The 19179-nt window shown below is 44.4% G+C and overlaps 1 long non-coding RNA gene across 1 annotated transcript in view; it reads left to right on the top strand.

The window, feature by feature from the left end:
* LOC145519844 (uncharacterized) overlaps positions 1-18530 on the top strand; it is a 111683-nt gene extending 93153 nt beyond the window's left edge. The window contains exon 3 of the long non-coding RNA XR_014063960.1: positions 18431-18530. This is a non-coding gene — a long non-coding RNA (uncharacterized LOC145519844). The remainder of the gene's footprint in view (positions 1-18430) is intronic.
* Positions 18531-19179: the final 649 nt, after the last annotated feature.

The following is a 19179-nucleotide window of genomic DNA, read 5'->3' as shown; positions in this document are numbered from 1 at the left end:
GAGAAACAGACTCCCATCTGATGTCTTGGCTCTGGAAACTAAATATTGTTATATCTTTTTTTGGAAAAAATAATAGCCACAACCAATTAATCAATCAAAACTTTCAAAATAGTGATAAATAAATATTGCTTTTTATTATGTATTTTCTGGAATGGTTATATTAAATAATATAACCTTCCCTGGTAGCTCAGTCGGTAAAGAATCTGCCTGAAGTGCAGGAGACCTGGCTTCGAGCCCTTGATTGGGAAGAACCCCTGGCAAAGGAAATGGCAAACCAGTCCAGTATCCTTGCCTGGAAAATGCCATGGACAGAGGAGACTGGTGGGTTATAGTCCATGGGATTGCAAAGAGTCAGGCACGACTGAACGGCTAACACTTTCACTTTCACTTTATATTAAATGAAACTTCCTCTCATCTGTACTCAGTCACTGTAAAGATCATATAGAAAAGGCAAGATAAGCATCTGAATCTTCCCATTTATTGACAGTTTTCAAAACAATGGGTTAGTCTAACAGTGTCCTCCAATGATGACTTATTAGAGTTTTTCTTTCTTTTTGAAGAATCATTATGATCCTGTGGATTTAAATATATTTGATATGTTTATATCCAGTGTAATTATTAACTTCATCAACGAGTGCAAGTTCAGTGGAGAACTTTTCATATCATTTGACTGCCTTGATAAACCACGCATTTGGCCAAGTCACTTGCCTGAATTATAGTGGAAACAGATGATGATAAATGAGTACGTCTCCCAGAAGACGAATCTTTTCCTTAAGGACCCATTACCATGATTGGCCAGCAAGTTTTCAGGAATGAAGTCCAAAGTCATCCATCCATTCATTTTTAACTATTCACTCATTCATTGAACCAACAAACATGTAAAGAATATCTGCCACGTGCTGTCCCCTGTGTTAGGCACAGGTATCTCAGTAGCAGTAGAGATAGGCATGTTCCCTGTCCTCAGGGAGATTACATTCTACTAATCTAGAAATAGATTGCAGGGAAATAGAATAGTGACATAATTGCACAAATACTCATTAAATGTTGATGTGGCAGTAACTAAAAAAGATAACTTTGAGGAGGAGGTATGAAAGTGGTCAGTAGACTTGGTCCCTTCTGAAAGGCTGCCCTTAGAGAAAATAATTTGTCTGATGTCTGAGGTAGGTAAGAGGCTGACCAAACAAGAGGGGAGGTGTGATAACCTCCCTTGAATACTTGCATATCAAAATCTCTCTCTGTTGCTCCTGTTTATTATAATCTGACCTCATGCAGACTGTAATCCTCCTAAGCCTAGATTGAAAAAAATATATATATATATATATATGAACACACACACACACACACACACACACACACACACACATATATATATATATATATTTGAAGGTCTCCATTGCTGTTTAACAGAGAAGGCAATGGCACCCCATTCCAGTACTCTTGCCTGGAGAATCCCAGGGACGGCGGAACCTGGTGGGCTGCCATCTGTGGGGTCGCACAGAGTCGGACACGACTGAAGTGACTTAGCAGCAGCAGCATTGCTGTTTAAACAAATTTTTGTCCCTCAGCCTCTTCAGGTCATCAAGTCGAGCACACAAAATAGGCTGTTTGGACAAATAAACCATCATGGACTTTCCAGTCACTCCTTACAAAAGAAAAATACATCTGAAGTGTCTTAGAAAGACTCCTGGTCTTTTTCCTGAGTTTTCTTTGGAAACTTAAGTTCCTTCAAGAAGAGCTCAGGAACACTTAATTATCTGCAGGACAAGTTGAGTTATGTCTCCAAACTTGGTTTTGATTCTAGCTGAGCCCTCTAAGCAGTGGACCCCCATGGGGCTTGCTTCAGCTGCTTGCGTCTGCACTGGTTACTCCTGGCAACCAGGCCTTGATGCAAAGGAAGAGAAGCTTGAACAGTGGCTAAATAAGTAGCCAGCTACCTCACTGTTTACCCTGAGAATCATCCTCTTAGAGGTGGACCTGGCCTTAGAGTGAGTGGAGAAGCCTGACACAGAGAGAGGGCAGCGGAGAGCAAAAGAATGGATGAACACAAAGGTAGTGGCCTTCTACCTTAAATTTGAAGGCCTGATCCTGACAAGTGCTCTAGACACCCCTCTGTTGCTCACAACAATGCTGTGTATTCTGAGAGTACACTGAGCCAGCACTGCAATCTTTTCATTTTATTCCCTGTTTCTCAGGCTTGGCTTTTGGCCGCTGCATGTGGATGTAGTAGGGTGCTGCCGCGGGCCTGATACAAGTATGTTCCTAGTCAGAGTGGCAATTTGCCATTCTATGGATGCTCGTGGCTTACTACCGGCAAAGAGCCTTATTAGGACCCTTCTCCCCACAGTAACAACCCCCAAAATACCTTGGTTTGTTGCTCAAGGCTGTTTGATCACAGTTGCTGCTGCTGCTGCTAAGTTGCTTCAGTTGTGTCCGACTCTGTGCGACCCTATAGACGACAGCCCACCAGGCTCCGCTGTCCCTGGGATTCTCCAGGCAGGAATACTGGAGTGGGTTGCCGTTTCCTTCTCCAGTGCATGAAAGGGAAAAGTGAAAGTGAAGTCATTTAGTCATCCAACTCTTAGCGACCCCATGGACTGTAGCCTACCAGGCTCCTCCATCCATGGGATTTTCCAGGCAAGAGTACTGGAGTGGGGTTCCATTGCCTTCTCCTTGGTCACTGTTAAAGACCTGTAAATGTCCATAGAGACTCAGCCAGAAAGATCTGGCTAGCATTACAATTTAAAAAAAGAAATATTTCATTGGTGACTCTTTTTCCAAACTCAAGTGAGCTAAAGCCGAAGAGGATTTTATTGCTGTCACAACCGAATATTCCCTGGGAAGATATGGCTTCAGGCATAACATGATTCAAGTGATGTCAGGAGACCTTGATGTTTTTCCTAAGCTATAAAAAAATGGAGTGCTGTTACCAAAATAAGAAAAAGTGTTGTTGGATTGTCACAAAATAATAAATGTGCAATTTCAGTTAGTTAAACATACATAGTATGCTTGAGTAGGATTATTTTTTCTTCCCTCTCCTCCCTTTTTCTGGAGCCTGGCACTTTTCATGGATAAAGAGATGGAGGAGAATGTTTGTAATGCAACTTGAAGAAAAGATGGAAATAATAAAATATAGAAGATAACCTGCTTGGAAGTTATCCTTTACAGGGAAAGATGGCAAGTTGCTTCTTTAAAATAATCCACCCAGAGCTCAGACACTATAGAGGTGTCTTGATTTGAAGCTCCTTCTTCATAGGAACAGAACTGGGTAGAAAAGAGAGTGACTGCCAGCTCCCAAAGAAGAAATGATATCTGGGTAGAGGAAAGAAGGAGACAAAAGGAAACAGGGAGGTTGTGAGATGGGCAGAGAAGGTGAAGGAGAGGGTCTGTAGCTAAAATGCTGGTCCTGTGGGGATGCTGTAAAATCTCTGGTGAGGCTAAGAGCCATCTCTAAAAGGTGCAGTGACATGCCACAGAGCCTGGACATTACTGCCAAAGCCTGACCATCCTCTGAACTCAGTAGAGGTAGAAGTAAATAATTTATGAAACACTCTTTGGGTTCTGGGCTGTGTGTGTACGCGTTGGGCTGGCTGAAGGAGGTAAGTACCAACAGGTGCCTGGATCTCGCCTCATGGAAATTGGGAGGTGAGCAGAGCCCACAGGATGGATCAACCAGCTGATGAGTCTCTTTATTCATTGTAAATGATTGTCCTACTCACTATCCTCCAAGAGCAGAGTTACATATACTACTGCTCAGTGGCTATCTTGTAAAGAATTAATTCTACAGAAGGCACTGTACCTGAGTAGTTACACTCATAGTTTTGGGTTCAGCTGAGTCTCTTTTCCACAGGGTGCTACTCACATGATCTTGATGTGTTATTTCTCCTCACAATAGTTGGGAGAGACAATGATGTTGCTGCTGCTGCTGCTGCTAAGCCGCTTCGGTTGTGTCTGACTCTGTGCGACCCCATAGACGGCAGCCCACCAGGCTCCCCCATCCCTGGGATTCTCCAGGCAAGAGTCCTGGAGTGGGATGCCATTGCCTTCTCCGAATGATGGTGCAGATCCCTTTTACCTTTGCTGAGTTTGCCTGTGTGGTATTTTGAGACTTGAGCCTGATTGTCATATTGGGGAAAAAAAAAAAAAAATATATATATATATATACTGAAATAGAGACTTCGGTGTTTGGGGTGAGAGCCTCAGCTTTGCTCCGGCCTGGGTATGAGAGCACATGAGCTTTGCTTTCTGTATCTGCACAGTGTGTTTGTATGTGGAGGGGAGGAGCGGTCAAAACTAGTGACACTCCCCATCTCATGGGACTGTGTTGGAACCTGGGTTGGATCTTGCTTTATAAATTTTTGCTGGGAAAAATGGAAGGGGAAAGGAGCGAGAAGGCAGGGTGCGGATCGGGAAAGCGAGGGAAAGGGATGAAGGGATGGCTCCAACTAGTAGGTATTGAGAATAGCATCACCTGTCCCCATCCTGAGACTTCTCAGGAAGAGAGGCGGGCAGCTTAGGCTAAAGGGCATGTCAGCCTCCCTGTGTGGGACACCTACTCCAGCCTCCTGGGGAGCCAACACGTGCACCCCAGTGACCTCCTCTCCTCAGCCCAACTCAGAACCTGATACAACCCAATGTATGTAAATCCATCTGTTCCGATTCTGAGGAGTGAGAAATCATTTTATGTGCTCTAAGCTGAGAAGGGAGAAAAACTTCATATAATGTTTCCTTGCAGTCTAGGGAGTCACAGGATGGCTTCTATAATTCTAGAAATTATGACAAGGCATCCATAAAGATGAGGCAGAACCCCCATGCAGCAGTTCCGGTAGCTTAAAGGAACATTATTTAATACCCATCCGTGGCAGTGTGGCAGCACTGAAAGACTTCATTTAATTCCTTCATCATAGTTAGAGAATGAGCAGACAGCAGGCTGGGCATGCAGAGGCCCGACAGCTCCTCTGGCTCCCCCAGACTGAGGCCCTGGGATTCATGGCTGTTCGAGCTTTGTCCACTGTTACTCTGTGCACTTCTAAAGAGTGGTTAAGCCTGTCTAATCCACATTTAGAGCTCTCTCAACTTAAAGCCAGGTTCTACCAAAGATGCTCTGAGTTAATTCAGTTCCATTCCATTTAAATTAATTCAATCAAAGGAACATTTGGGGAGCAGCTACATGTCGCTGTGCTGGACCCGTGGAGATATGAAAATGAACCTAAACAGGCCTCTACCTCCCCAAAGCTAAGTGGATGTCCAGCAGTTGCTCCTTAAAACTCCATAAACCATAGGATGAAGTCACATTGGAAATTGAGCACAGTTCAAGTCTCTCAGTGACCAGACTTGGCCAGTTCTTTTCCATCTTCCTTTTTTTTTTTTTTTCCCCACTCTAATCTGCTTCCTTTACTGAATAAAGAACACACTTATTAATTCAGCAGATATTAAGGACCTAATTGTATGCCCTGCAGAGAAGTTGTATGGGAGGAAAACTAATTGTTCATTCGTTTGCAAGCTTATTTGATAGTATCAGGAACCCACACTAAGGAGTCAGATGGCCAAGTCGTGAACAAAGGCAAGTTGATGACTTCTCTAAGCTCCAGTTCCTCATCTGCACATGGAAATGATAATAACATGTACCCTTATGGCTGTGAGGACTAAAGGAGCTAGTATGTATAAAAATTCAGCATGTTTCCTGGCATGCAGTAGGTGCTCAAGAGCTGCTTTCTATCATCATCATCATCATCATTGCCTATTTCAGGATAGAAATTCCCAGAGGTCAGTGGCAGTTGTATAGTTGCATTTTATGGATGACAAACAGCCTCTGACACATGTTAACATGTGATGAATTGTTAATAAATACTAATAAAATACCAGAAGTTAATCTCTCCCCCATGCCTCTATCAGTAAGGAAGACTCTACTGAGTTAGCTTCAATAATACCATCCTTTTGTAGCACTGAATCTGGGCCTGGTAAACAGGAAAAGGAAGGAAGCAAGAGGCTAAGTGGAGTTACTTGATAAGGAGTTGAGACAGTGCCAGCATGGAGAGAGACCAGGCAGGGCTCTGCAGACCTGGCTTGGGAAAGAGCATGGGGGAAACCTTGGGAGGGAGAGGACAAAGGCTTGGGGTTGGGTCGCTTCTGTTTGAGACCAAGGAAAACAAAGAGAGAGACAGAATCAATGAATGGATGGACAGATGAAAGAAGGAAGGAAGGAAAAACCTCAGGGCAGCACAGATCTCCACAGGTCTCAGAAGGGCTCCACTCTCGCTCTCAGGAAATTTGTAGTAACTCGCGCACAAGGGGCCCTACATTTTCACTTTGCACTGGGCTCTGCAAATTATGTAACTGGTCCTACCTTAGGAAAAGATTTATGAAAGTTTCAGTGTACAGAACACCATTCCATGTTCGATGCATGTGACAAGGGCTCAGGGCCGGGGCAATGGGATGATCCAGAAGGATGGGATGGGGAGGGAGGTGGGTGGGGGGTCCAGGAAGGGGAACACATGTAAACCCATGGCTGATTCATGTCAATGTATGGCAAAAACTATTACAATATTGTAAAGTAATTAGCCCCCAACTAAAATAAATAAATTTATTAACAAAAAAAAAAAAAAGAAATGAAAGGAATCTCTTCTTAGTGTTTTCTTGAGATTTAAAGAGCTTTCAGTTAATTGGGGTGGGGTAGGTCAATTGTGAATCCTTTGACTAAAACTCCAGACTGGGCTGGGCCTCAAGCTGGTTCCCCTTTACCCAGATTTCATAGCCGAAGAGCACTCATCCCTCCATTCTGCTGCAGGCGGCTTCCTACAGCCGTCCCAGCCCAGTTCATTTACATAATCCTTGGGGAGCCTGTGGGCAGCCTTTACTGTGTGTGCACTCCTTCGGCCCTGCAGAAGCATGGTACAACACTCCACCCTCCATTTCATTATCCTTGCAGAATGCTGAGAGAATAGGCTGTGGGTGCTCCTTGGGGGGTTCAGATAGAGGAAGCAGTGTCCCTGGCTGTGTTGTGTAGGACCCCAGTCAGTTCTCTCTGCAGGAGTTCAGCTTGGGCAGGTGCGCACTTCTGCATCTGCATGGATTTTGCACGGAGCTGCTTTCTTGTCTTGCCTTATGTTTGGACAGAAAAGTACCCTGTACCAAGGACGAGGTACTGTGAGTTCAGCCCATTATCTAATGGCTTTGAGGGTCATTTTGATCTTGTCAGGATCAGCAGGCCTCCTTTCAGCTGACCTAGAAAGGCTGACAGAAACAATAAATGGACAATTTTGAAAACTCTTTGTCTGAGTTATACTTCAGGACAAACTCTGCCGTAAATTCTGATCTCTCGCCGCCCCCTCTCCATTTACCAACCCACCATTTTCAGATATGATTTCCCCTCACTCCATCTCTGACCACCAGCTTATCTTGCCAACATGGTGTCAGCGAGTGATTTGCCGTTGCTTCTCTGTCTGCCTGGAGCGCTTATACCACAAAGAGCACAATGTGATGTATACCTAGATGTACACTTTCACCTCTAATTTAGTGCCTATATAGCTGTAATAGCTGTATTGAACTGAAGCTGAGAAAAATCACCCTTGCCATCCTCCATTTTTAGGGAGTCTGTGATAGCTCAGAGGATTGCGCCATTGATCACTAGTCAGAAACCATTACCTCTCACCCCCATTCATCTCGTTAACACATGGCACCAGATTTCAGTTCCAGGAGACACATTCAAAACAGGGATGTCTAGAGCCATGCATAGAATTATAAATATGGTGGAATCTAAAGGAAAGCGTTTAAGCCCAAGTTACAGATTATAGGGTATGCCACACCCTATTGAGGATTTAGACTTCTACAAGTCTTAACATCTCTTCTATAACAGATTGTTCCACTCATGAAAATTACAATTACTGTCATTTTTTTTGTAATGACAGTGAAAATTACATATATTTTCTTCAGACATGATATTTTTAACTAAGTAGACAAATAAGGCAGCAAGCACTTATAAATGGATTTCAGAGTCTGTGTCTGGATCTGTATGTCTTTATGAAGAGTTTCTCATGCCTTGTTTAAATGCCCCAACTCCAGAGCAGAGCCAGATCTAGTTGGCCTGAAATACCATCCAACCCCTAATAATGAGGTCAGTTCGGCGTGAAAAACTAGTTTTAAAGAGCACTTTATAAAACAGTAAACATATATACTCCAGATGTTATAGTGAGACCAACAAATGTCCAATTAAAGCTGCAGTGGGGGTGGAGGGGTGGGAGCACAGAAATCCATGCAAGGTGGATGCTTCTCGTTTGAACTAAAGACATTGTGCCAGCCAGGGTTTCTATGTTTGGTAGACTGTTTACGTCACACAATCATAATAGGAATTACGTTAAAAATAAATAAAAGGGGCTCTGTGGTAAGGTAGACTTAAGATTATTTGAGCTAAACAAAGTCCAAAAGGTTTTCTTTTTGTAGAAATTGTGCTATTAATTTGCTAAACTGCCTTGAGAATGAGCAAGGGTGGAGGGAGAATCTGGGACAGAACACTCCCCAAACTCGTGGGGACCTAGAAAGATATTCTGAGGGATGTTTGTGGGACTCTCTTGGGAAAACATCCTTGGGGAACATTTGGAGGGAAAGCTGCCCAGGTGGCGCTAGTGTAAAGAATCTACCTGACAATGCAAGAGACCCAAGAGATGGAATTCGGGCCCTGGCTCTGGAAGATCCCCTGGAAGATCTCTTAGATCTCTTTTACGAAATTGAGAAAACCATCCACGGTGATTTGACAGGAGGAAACACAGGCTACAGCTCCAAAATATCAGGTTAATTTGCTTGTGTTCTTTGAAGTCTGAAATCTTTGAAGTTCTGTTTTCCCTTGAGAGGTGAGGATCTGAAAACAAACGTCTTTACACACTGTGAAAAGAAAGTACAATTAAGAACCATGCAGTGCTTCCAAGATGCCTTGGCCAGAGTGCTGGATTTCCAGTGCTCACCAAAGCTTGGCTCTGCTGGAATTTTAATGGGGCAATAGTCCCCTGGGATCCAGGAATTCTGGAATCCTGCCTTGCCAATCACTTTCCCACTGACTGCCTCTGTGAAGTTCTGAAGAGGGATATCTACCTAAGGAACAGGAATATGCTCATGCTATCACATTATTTACAAGTGCTTGACTCTGAGCTCTGGTAAAGACTTGACATCTAAGTGGGGCCCTCTGCTTCCATTCTCTTTCACAAATCTGGACCTCAGTGTCTATTCAACTGGCAGAGAAGGTGAGGAGTGAGAGGCCACAAGGTGGCTGGAAAATAAGCCTGGCTCAGTATGTTGCTCACCAGCTGCCAGCCTGGAGAGGCTGTGAAGGCAGGAGGGAAGGCTGACAGGTCAGCATCAGACCTGTAAGGGACTCACTCTGACAACAAATCCCACCCCATCTGATGTAATAGCTAAGAGGAGGGTTGTTGCAGTCCAGTCTGGCTGCTCCAACACAATACCACACCTGTGTAGCTTTAAACAGCAAAAATGTATTTCTCACAGGCCTGGGTGCTGGAAATCTGAGGTCAGGGTGCCAGTAGGGTATGGTTCTAGTGAGAACCCTCTTCCAGGTCCCAGACTGCTGACTTCTGGCTGTGTCTTCACTTGTGGAAGGAGCTAAGGGAACTCTGTTGGGCCTCTTTTATAGGGGCTTTAAGCTCATTAATCTCATTTCTGAGAGCTCTGCCCTTAAGACCTAGTACATGCATGCTCAGTCATATCTGACCCTTTGTGACCCCGTGGACTATAGCCTGGCAGGCTCCTCTGTCCATGGGATCCTCCAGGCAAGAATACTCGAGTGGGTTGCCGTTTCCTCCTCCAGGGGATCTTCCCAACCTAGGGTTCAAACCGGTATCTCCTGCATTGTAGGCAGATTCTTTACCACTGCACCACCTGGGAAGCCTCCTTAAGGCTTAAGTATCTCCCAAAAGCCAACCTCCTAATAGGATCACATTGGGCACTAGAATTTCAACGTAAGAATTTGGAGGCAACACAAACATTCTGACCATACGATAGTGTAGACTGGCCTCTGATGATGAGGAAAGAGAGAAACAAGAATCAGCAGATTCTGGTCATCGCCTGCTTGATTGGATGATTATTGAGACTTGACTCCGTGTCTAGCTTCCCCTCTTCATGCAAGCACCTAAAGTCCTAGTAAGGGCCAAGCCAGCATCCCTGTGGTAACCATCAGCATCACATCAATCACCGGGTACCATCTGTCTGGATCATAAAGCTGTCTTGCCTTGGGACCAAGACTGAGGGATGCGAGGAGATGGGATTGGGGTCTCTGCTACCTTCTTTGCCTATGAAATGAACCCACATAGATATCCTGGCCCCCATTCTTTAAAAGAGCTGAGTATACAACTTGACCCGAGTAGATGGATCAGAGAAGACTGGAGGGAACCATTTCCCTCACTTCTTTCCTTCTCTGGGTGACTTGAGTCCCCTCTGTGTTTCTGTTTCTGAACCTGGTTTGATTCTGATCCTGACCTTGGGATCATGGATTCTGCATTGAATAGCATTCTGAAAGGTCACTGGGCCTACTTACGTGCTCTCGGGCACACCGAGTCTGCCCCAGAGACACAGAGTTCTTCTATTTTTTAACAGCTCTTTTCCTATGAAGAAATGTTTTCTTATATGTAACCTCATGCTTCTGTACTGCTCTTGGTGGAGGCAAAAAACAGCTGGATGTTATCAGTGGTTGAGTCTCCTGTATGCTCAAAAGATTCTTGGTCTAACTTTTTCTAGGTTGAAAACTCCAGTCTTAACCTATTTTTTGTAAGTCTTATTTTCCTCCTTTTCCACCATATTGTAAGTATTCCAAGAAAAAGCTTTCTTAAATTTGTTAATCATTAGAATCATCTTGAGACCTTTCTAAACATATCAAATTGCACATCATTCTCCGGACTTCCAGTACAAGAATTACAGGGGCTAGGGTGATTTGGAGCTTTAGCAGGAATTACCATTCTTAAATAGGGAAAAAAAATATTGAGATCTTTTTGAAGCATGTGCCTGGCTTACTGTTCTCCCTTTCTCAGGGAGTGGTACCCATTCTTCAGATGTAGTTTCTTGGTATCCAGGTTGGCACAAGCATTGTGGGTGCACGGACATTTGGTCTAAATGAGGTCAAAGAGAGTCTTTTTCCCAGGGTTTGGAAATGGCACTTAGAAATAGGAGACCAGTCTCTGAGGGTGAATAGAATCATGATGTGAAAAAAATAGAGACACCAAATTATGACATGAAGATGGAGAGCAGAGAAAGATGGGCTGCAGAGAGGAAGTAAAATGAAGCAGCTCTCCGAGATATTCAAGAAAAAAAAAAAAAGCATTCCAGTGACTTTAGGCTCTGGTTCATCTCTGCATTCCTTCCCCAGAGTTCCACAAGGAGATCTATGCCCTGGGTGGTAGACCTTTCTTTCCTGTGTAACCTAGCTAAAGCAGATTGTCATTACCAGCCCCCAGAGACCTAACCAGATATGGAGCTAATGGCTCCAGCAGTATTGGTGATAATCTCACAACCTATGTCCTCTTTCCCTGTTTACTGTGGATCTCTCTATTTTGCTTCCCTGAGAAGACACACGCTTCCTTGACTTCAAAAGAGTATTTCATTGACATCATCTGACTAGGCAATATGAACACTTCTCAAACTTTGAATGATTACCATTGAATAATTCTCTCAATTCTTCTAATAGAAAAAAAAACAAAACAAAACCTTTTACTAGTAAAAAATATTTACTAATGGGTGCATTTGCCCCACACCTGTAAAGGCTATACTATTGTTGGCCCATTTTACATCAAGGAAATTGAGGCATAGAAAGGGTACATAACTTTCCTTAGGTCACAGAGCTGCTAAATGATGGGTCCAGTACTTGAATCCAGATGTGACCACAGACTAAAATTTCAACTACTTTGATGTACTTGGGTTGAAACAAAAATTTAATAATTGAGAGAAAAACTCTTGATGCTGCCTGAGAAGTAATGTACAGATACTCATTTCTGTACTAAGGGAACAGTCCAGGTTGGACTCAATAGGAAAAAAAAAAAACAAGATGGGTTAGAGGGCTCTGGTAGTTTTCATAGATGAATCAGGACTTGAAGTGAAGCCAGAGAGAGGTAGGAATGGAGGATGTTGCCTTCTTACCACTCACTTCCTCCTTTAAACATATCTCTCATTTTATTGGGCTTCCCATGTGGCTCAGCTGGTAAAGAGTCCGCCTGCAATGCAGGAGACCTGGGTTTGATCCCTGGGTTAGGAAGATCCCCTGAAGAAGGGAAAGGCTACCCACTCCAGTATTCTGGCCTGGAGAATTCCATGGACTGTATAGTCCATGGGGTTGCAAAGAGTCGGACAAGACTAAGTGACTTTCACTTGCATACAGCTTCCCCTTCCCCTGGAGAAGGAAATGGCAACCCACTCCAGTGTTTTTGCCTGGAAAATCCCAGGGATAGAGGAGCCTGGCGGGCTACAGTCCATGGGGTTGCAAAGAGTCGGACACGACTGAGCAACTAACACACACACACACCCTTCCTCAGTGCTCCTTGTGCTTGATAGGCTGTCCTCCAGGAAAATGCCTTATTTGTCAGAGGGAATCCATCCCCCTTGCCAGGAATTGAGCATGTGACCCAACTTAGGCCAGTGAGAGGCAGGGAGAGGTTTTCTGGGGAGTTTATGAGACAACTTTGAATGTTATGGAAAAAAAATTCAGAAGAGATTCTCTCTTCTGATCGGGGTGTTATTCTATCACTGAGCTACTGCCACAAAAATGTACATAGCAAAACCATATACAACCTCAGCACCATGGAACAATAAACATCTATTTAGTTGATCTAGGCCTTGCTTGTTGGGACAGTTCAGTTCTCCTGACATTAGCTGGGTGCACTAATTAATTAGAGTCTGGGGATCAGCTGAGTTAGTTCATGGTCTACACCAAAGTTTCCCATCCCATCCCAGGACCAGTAAGCTAGCCTACACGTGTTTTTCTCATGACAGTCACAGAGGTGTGAGAGCACCAGTGGAAGTACACAAGTCTATCTCAGGCCTAGGCTTCATCACCTCTACCAACATTTCATTGGCTAAAGAAAGACACATGACTAAGCTTAGTATCAAGCCCACCACGCTTCCTGGTAGTGATAGGGAGAGTGTTAAATATTTATGAGAAATCATCTAATCTACCAGAGGGCCGGGCATGAATATGAGACCAAGGAGAATGACAGCCCACCTCGTTTTCAGCCTGTAGGTAAAGCCACACACATGGAGAGGAGGGGCCCCGAGATCTTGAACCGCAGAAAAGCAGAGCTGGAATCACTAGATCAAATCAGCCTGAAGTTTTAGTCGACACCTGGACTTTCTGTAATCTTGGCCTTGTTTGGTGTTATTTAAGCAAGTTTGAGGTAGACTCATAGCTGAAGCTCTCCCAATTCAGATATTTCCTTGCAACATTTAGGTATAAAGGCTCAGAGATGTGAATAAACATAGCACATTGGGGAAAGAAATGATACAAAGAGCCTAGAAAAATAAATTGGCCAAGTGTTCTGTCCTTGAAAACCCAACCATCCTTTTCTCTTATCACCCACACACCTTGCAGCAGATCTATTGCTTCTTGATTTCGTATAATTTGATTCAGTCTCAGATGTTTGTTCATCTGGCCTTCCAGTTGGTATGGTAACAGCCTGAGTGAATTGTAGCATTTATTACATTATTCACTATAAGCCCTTGTCAAGTCAGTTTTGCTTTCTTTCAAGCAATCCAGGGGATGGAGTCATTTAGGAGAAAAGGTGGCCCTATAACTCCACCAAGCCTGATGCTTGAAATTCTCCTATTAAAACTCTACCGTTTTCCTCTGCTCATGTTGACAGAAGTGCTTCCTTCCTTTCTGTAGTGCTCATATTTCCTAGCTGTGGAAGGTAACATTTATTTCCACCTTCCACCCCCATCATGTAACAGTAATAACAGTACATAAATTGAGTAGGCCTCTAGTCAAAGTTTTTGTAAAAATCACGTTAAAAAAATACAGTGAAAGAGCAAAGGGTAATATCCCAGAATAAGAATCAATCATCTAAAATAATTCTTGCCAAGGCTTACTGTGTGCTGATAACTCAACTAAGAATGTTTTTTGACACCCTAGAGGGTAAAACTTTGACTGAGAGCATAGTTAGTATTCACTTGAAACCCAGCAAGTGCTGGGCACTATATGGGGCCCACCATGCATGTGATTTGTTCTGTCTTCACAATGACCCTGGAAATAAATATGTCCTTTCCCATTTTAGAAAAAAAAGCGATTACCTTTTCCAAGGTCTCACAGTAAGCACATGAGGGAATTCAAGTTTGAATTTGGACTGTGAGTCCGTTTTATCAGTGTTCACAGTGCACTGTACTTCCCTGAACGAAAGAAACGTGGTTCAGTGATTATGGGGCATGGACTAGCCTATGGGGACAGTAAAATCTCTGGCCCGACTGTCTGCGAGTTGTATGGCTTTGGCCAAATTACTTAACCTTTCTGTGCCTCAGTTTCCTCATTTGTAAAATGGGGATAATCCTATTATTCCCTGTGAGTATAATTCTCAGAGTTAAATGAGACAATGCACATAAAACGCCTAGCACAATGCATAATGCATAGTGAACTCTCAAACAAAGAGTAATTATGTAGTGAATGCCTGGGCTGTCCATTATAAGGTTCTGTGATGATGAAAAGTTCTATATCTGCATTATCTAATGCTATAGCCCCTAGCCCTATGTGGCTATTGAGAACTCAAAATGTGGCTATTGAAGATGGGGAGCTTGATTTTTATTTTATTTCATTTTTATTGATAACAATTTAGTGACAGATACGTAGTAGCTACCATATCGGACGGCTCAGGTGTAGTATGTACCAGATACGATACGTACAAAAAAGAGTAAGATGCAATTCTCACTCATGAGAAGCTCATGGTTTAGTGGAGGCTGACAGGCAGGTGATTAGTAGGCATGTGGTCAGTGTTACAGCTATAAGGGCATGGCTACCCACCCCAGTATTCTTACCTGGAGAATCCTATGGACAGAGGAGCCTGACAGGCTACAGTCCATGGGGTCGCAAGAGTCAGACACAGCTGAACGACTAACACATTGACTTTCACTGTGGAACTCAAAGAACCTGGAACTAACTGTGCCTGAGGATCAAGAAAAGCTTTTTAGAGATAATGACAGTTGAGCAAGGCCTTGAAGGGTCAGTAAAGATTCAGTACATTCATTCAGCAGATTTATGTTGAGTGCCTTCTCTCGGTCAGGCACCAAGTTTGAGAGAGTATAGGATTGTCAAGTGAGAGATAAAGGTAAGCATTCAGAGGCAGCATGTATATTGAGTAGACTGTTCTGGAAGGTCTTATAAAAGGTAGAACTTTAAGGGACCCTTGATTCATAGGTAAAATTTAGATGACCCTGGGAGCTAAGAGGGGGCATTCCAGGTAAAGAGAACAGCATGAGTAAAGAGGTGAAGTTGAGAAGAATTGGCCACCATTAGACCATGCTACCTGAAGCAGGGGCTTCCCAGGTGGCGCTAAGTGGTAAAGAACCTGCCTGTCAATGCAAGAGACATAAGAGACGTGGGTTCAATCTCTGGGTGGGGAAGATCCCCTGAAGGAGGATGTGGCAACCCACTCCAGTATTCTTGCCTGGAGAATCCCATGGCAGAGGAGCCTGGCAGACTACAGTCCACAAGGTCGCTAACAGTTGGACATGACTGAAGCGACTGAGCCTGCAGGCATGCACCTGAAGCAGAGAACAGGATTTGAGGACAGCGATGCCCTGGTCCTGCTGTGGGTGAGGATAAAGTGGGGAGGGCACGAAGCCAGGCTTTGAATGGTGGTTAATGGAGTTCTACCTCTATGCCCACTGGAGCTATGTGTTGTGAGGTGTATAAAGTAGTCTGACAGTTGGGCTCAAAGTGCATTTGGAAAACAAAGGTAGAAGGTTCATTTGAAAAGAGCGCCCCATGCGGGAAAGTTCAGTTCAGTGTTTAAAACATGTCCTGGTATTCTGACTGTCAGCATCCACTCCTTTCCCATAGCCTTCCCCCTCTTGCCCATATGCATGTCTGGTCCTGGAAGTCTCTCTAGTGTCTACTTCCTCCCACTGCACTGCCTCAAAAACTGGTGCCAGGGAGGGGGCGGCTGGAGGTCAGAGTGGCACTGTGGCAGTGTGGCAGGAGCAGCAGTGCAAAGGCAGCATGGCCTGAGCAGACTGTGGCAGCATGCCTGTAGCCCTGGTGGTCACGTCTCCTTTGGTTCGTGCCTGTTCTCAGAGGCTGACCCTCTTCTTCCTGCAATTCTGATATTTTGCGATGGAATCTCCTTTCTCTTAAGATCATCCAAGTCAATTTTGGTGGCTCACAGTCAAGAATCCTGGCTGACACATCGAAGATGAAAAACCTCAGAGTGAAAACACTTGACAGTGACCCTAACTCTGCCCGAACCTGTAATCTCAGGAAAGCCTTCCACCCCATAGGCCTCGTTCATCCTGTCTCTCTCACAAGAGATCTGCACGAGTAGTTTCTAAGGGAGCTTTTAAGCAAACATGGACTTCGGGCCATGGCTAAATTTCGGTGCAGGGAAGTTTTGGTAATAGAAGGGTGGCTGCACTATTTTACAAACACATAAGACATAGTGACTGATTGATTGCACAGAGAAGGCAAAGAAGAGTGAGTGGAAGATGGTTCAGAGCTTTAGGACCTGAAAAAAAGGAACATTTGTTTTTAAAATCACCCAAAGTTACTTTCACCATTCTGTTAGTTATTGTATCCATTTGGCCAAAGAATCAGGGTTTACAAATATCCCTTAACCCACCTTCCTTTATTATTGCCCTGTGAACGGGCTTTATCTGTAACCATCTGAATCCATCAGAAGATTTGTGACTCACTGGTAATGGAGTCATTACTGTAATCTGGACTAGAACGCTGAAGGGAAGGGCACCTGGTGACCGAGAGTCCCTGCAGGGTTTGAGAACGTGCGTCCTGATAGATGCAGCCGGAGACCGTCTGCTCCAGATGGACCGGTCTGCTGCTTGTCGGTTCCTCACATACAGTAAACCCTGGCTCAGCTTTTCGCCACTGTAGCGAAGACTTCCAGACTACTCTCTGGCAAGAAAGATCTAATCCATCCTTTAAATACAAGTTCTCACTGTTCACTGAGTAAATGTGTATTGAGCCAGGCTCCCTGCTAGGAACCAGGGGTGAAAAGTTGGAAAGACACACTGCCCAGTCTCAAGGAGCTCCCAGCAGCTGGGCCTGGGGTGTTGTCCCCAAGTCCCCACCTTGTCATTCCTTCTGCCTGTAGATGCACTATGGGCCAGTTCTTGATGACGGGCACTTTTCTGCATTCTTCACAATGCCTGCTTGCCCAGAGTGGGTGTTAAGATGAATTCACTGAGAACCCCACTTTGCTTTGTTTGGAGCAAAAGACTTAACTGTATAGTAACCAAGAGAGCAGGCCATGGGGTTATACCGATTGGGCTCAAATCCCCCCTGTAGACCTGGCTCTGGACTTACTAAGATGGTGACTGGGGCAAGATATTTACCTCTGTGGGCCGGCCTCAGCTTTCTCATCTGTAAAATAGAGGAGAGGTAGTAACAGCACTGATTATTGGAGTTTAAGCTATATATTGCAAGTGGCATAGAGAAAGATCTCCTTGTATTTGGCTACTGTGTCATTTTAATAACTAGAGAGCTTTGATGATGCCGTGTATAATTCAGAGCCACAGGGACAGAAGCCTGCCTGCCTATTTATGTTCCTTTGTTCTTTCTTTTTTCTGTCCTTCCTCACTCTTCCTTTATTTTTTTTTCTTTTCTTCTTCCTTTCATTTTTTTTCTCTACATTTCTCTAAGCCTATTCTCTTTCTGTCTTTCTCCCCTCCATGTCTGTCAGAATAAGGGAAGTTATTAGTTATAAATTATATTTAAATGCAAAAAAATATTAAACATAGGCTCGATGAATTAAATAATAGACTGTTTCCTGATGACTCAGATGTTCCTGATGGCTCAGTAGGGAAATAATCCACCTGCCAGTGCAAGAGACATAAGTAGATGAGGGTTCGATCCCTGAGTTGAGAAGATCCCCTGGAGGAGGAAAGTGGCAACCCATTCCTGTATTTTGCCTGGAGTATCTGCATGGACAGAGAAGCCTAGCGGGCTAAAGTCTATGCGGTCATGAAAAGTCGGACATGACTAAGTGACTGACACACTCACACACGTGTCCTATTTCCTAGGAAGATAGACCTTATTTTTTCCTTCTTGTGATGATGAGGCCCAAGCATCTCTTGTGCAGTCAATTTACTCAAAATTCCCCACCACTGCAGACACACTTAGGAAATGACCCAAAAGGAAAGGAAAGACTGCAGGCCACAAATAGCTTTTTTTTTTCTTTTCTTCAGAATTGCTAACTGATTTTCTAACAATAGCGTGCTGGCTTTCCAGGAAGTAAAAAGCCTCAGTCCTTGCTGATTTCCATGGTGTAGTTACTTCCACCACGGTTGAAATCAAGCTTTCAGCAGAAAATCACCGAACGTGGAGTTGGGTGAGTTATGCACTGGGAGCTTTAAGAGCTGGCCTTGTGTGTGCCTGCTTGGGTTCAGGAGCTACTACTCAGGAATGCATAGACTCGCCCCTGACTCTCAGCCCACCTGCTCATCTTTCCACACCCACTGGGCCCAGCACCACTGCCCCAGGCAGGTCTCCTGCCTCCATTCTTCCACCCTTCCTCCGCCTGCCAAAATAATGTTCTGAAACCCAGATCAGGACACTTTCTTCCATGCTCTGTACTCCCCAGTGGCTCACCTTTGCCGCCCCCAGGCCCTGCATCTCTGCCTTCACCCTGGGGCTTCTCCCAAGCCTGTCATCTTGGTGCAAACTCTATGACACTTCTCTGTCTTCGCTTATGTCTAACAGGCTGCCTGAGTGCCCTTCCCAGAGCTCCCAGCCCTGCTCCTTTGTCTACCTGGTGAATCCCCATTGTCTCCAAGCCCTCGCTCGAAGGTGAAAATGTTAGTTGCTCAGTCATATCCAACTCTTTGTGACCCCATGGACTGTGTAGCCTACCAGGCTCCTCTGTCCTTGGAATTCTCCAGGCAAAAATATTGGAGTAGGTCGCCATTCCTTCACTCAGTGCCTCGTCCCTAACAGTTCTTTTGACTGTCTCTGGTACCTGAGGTGGCATCATTTACTCC

The sequence above is a fragment of the Giraffa tippelskirchi genome, chromosome 9 (genome assembly GCF_054371585.1).
Source record: "Giraffa tippelskirchi isolate mGirTip1 chromosome 9, T2T-mGirTip1v1.2.pri, whole genome shotgun sequence".
NCBI lineage: Eukaryota > Metazoa > Chordata > Mammalia > Artiodactyla > Giraffidae > Giraffa > Giraffa tippelskirchi.
The sequence above is the reverse complement of the archived record's forward strand: the minus strand, read 5'-3'. Positions and strand labels throughout refer to the sequence as shown.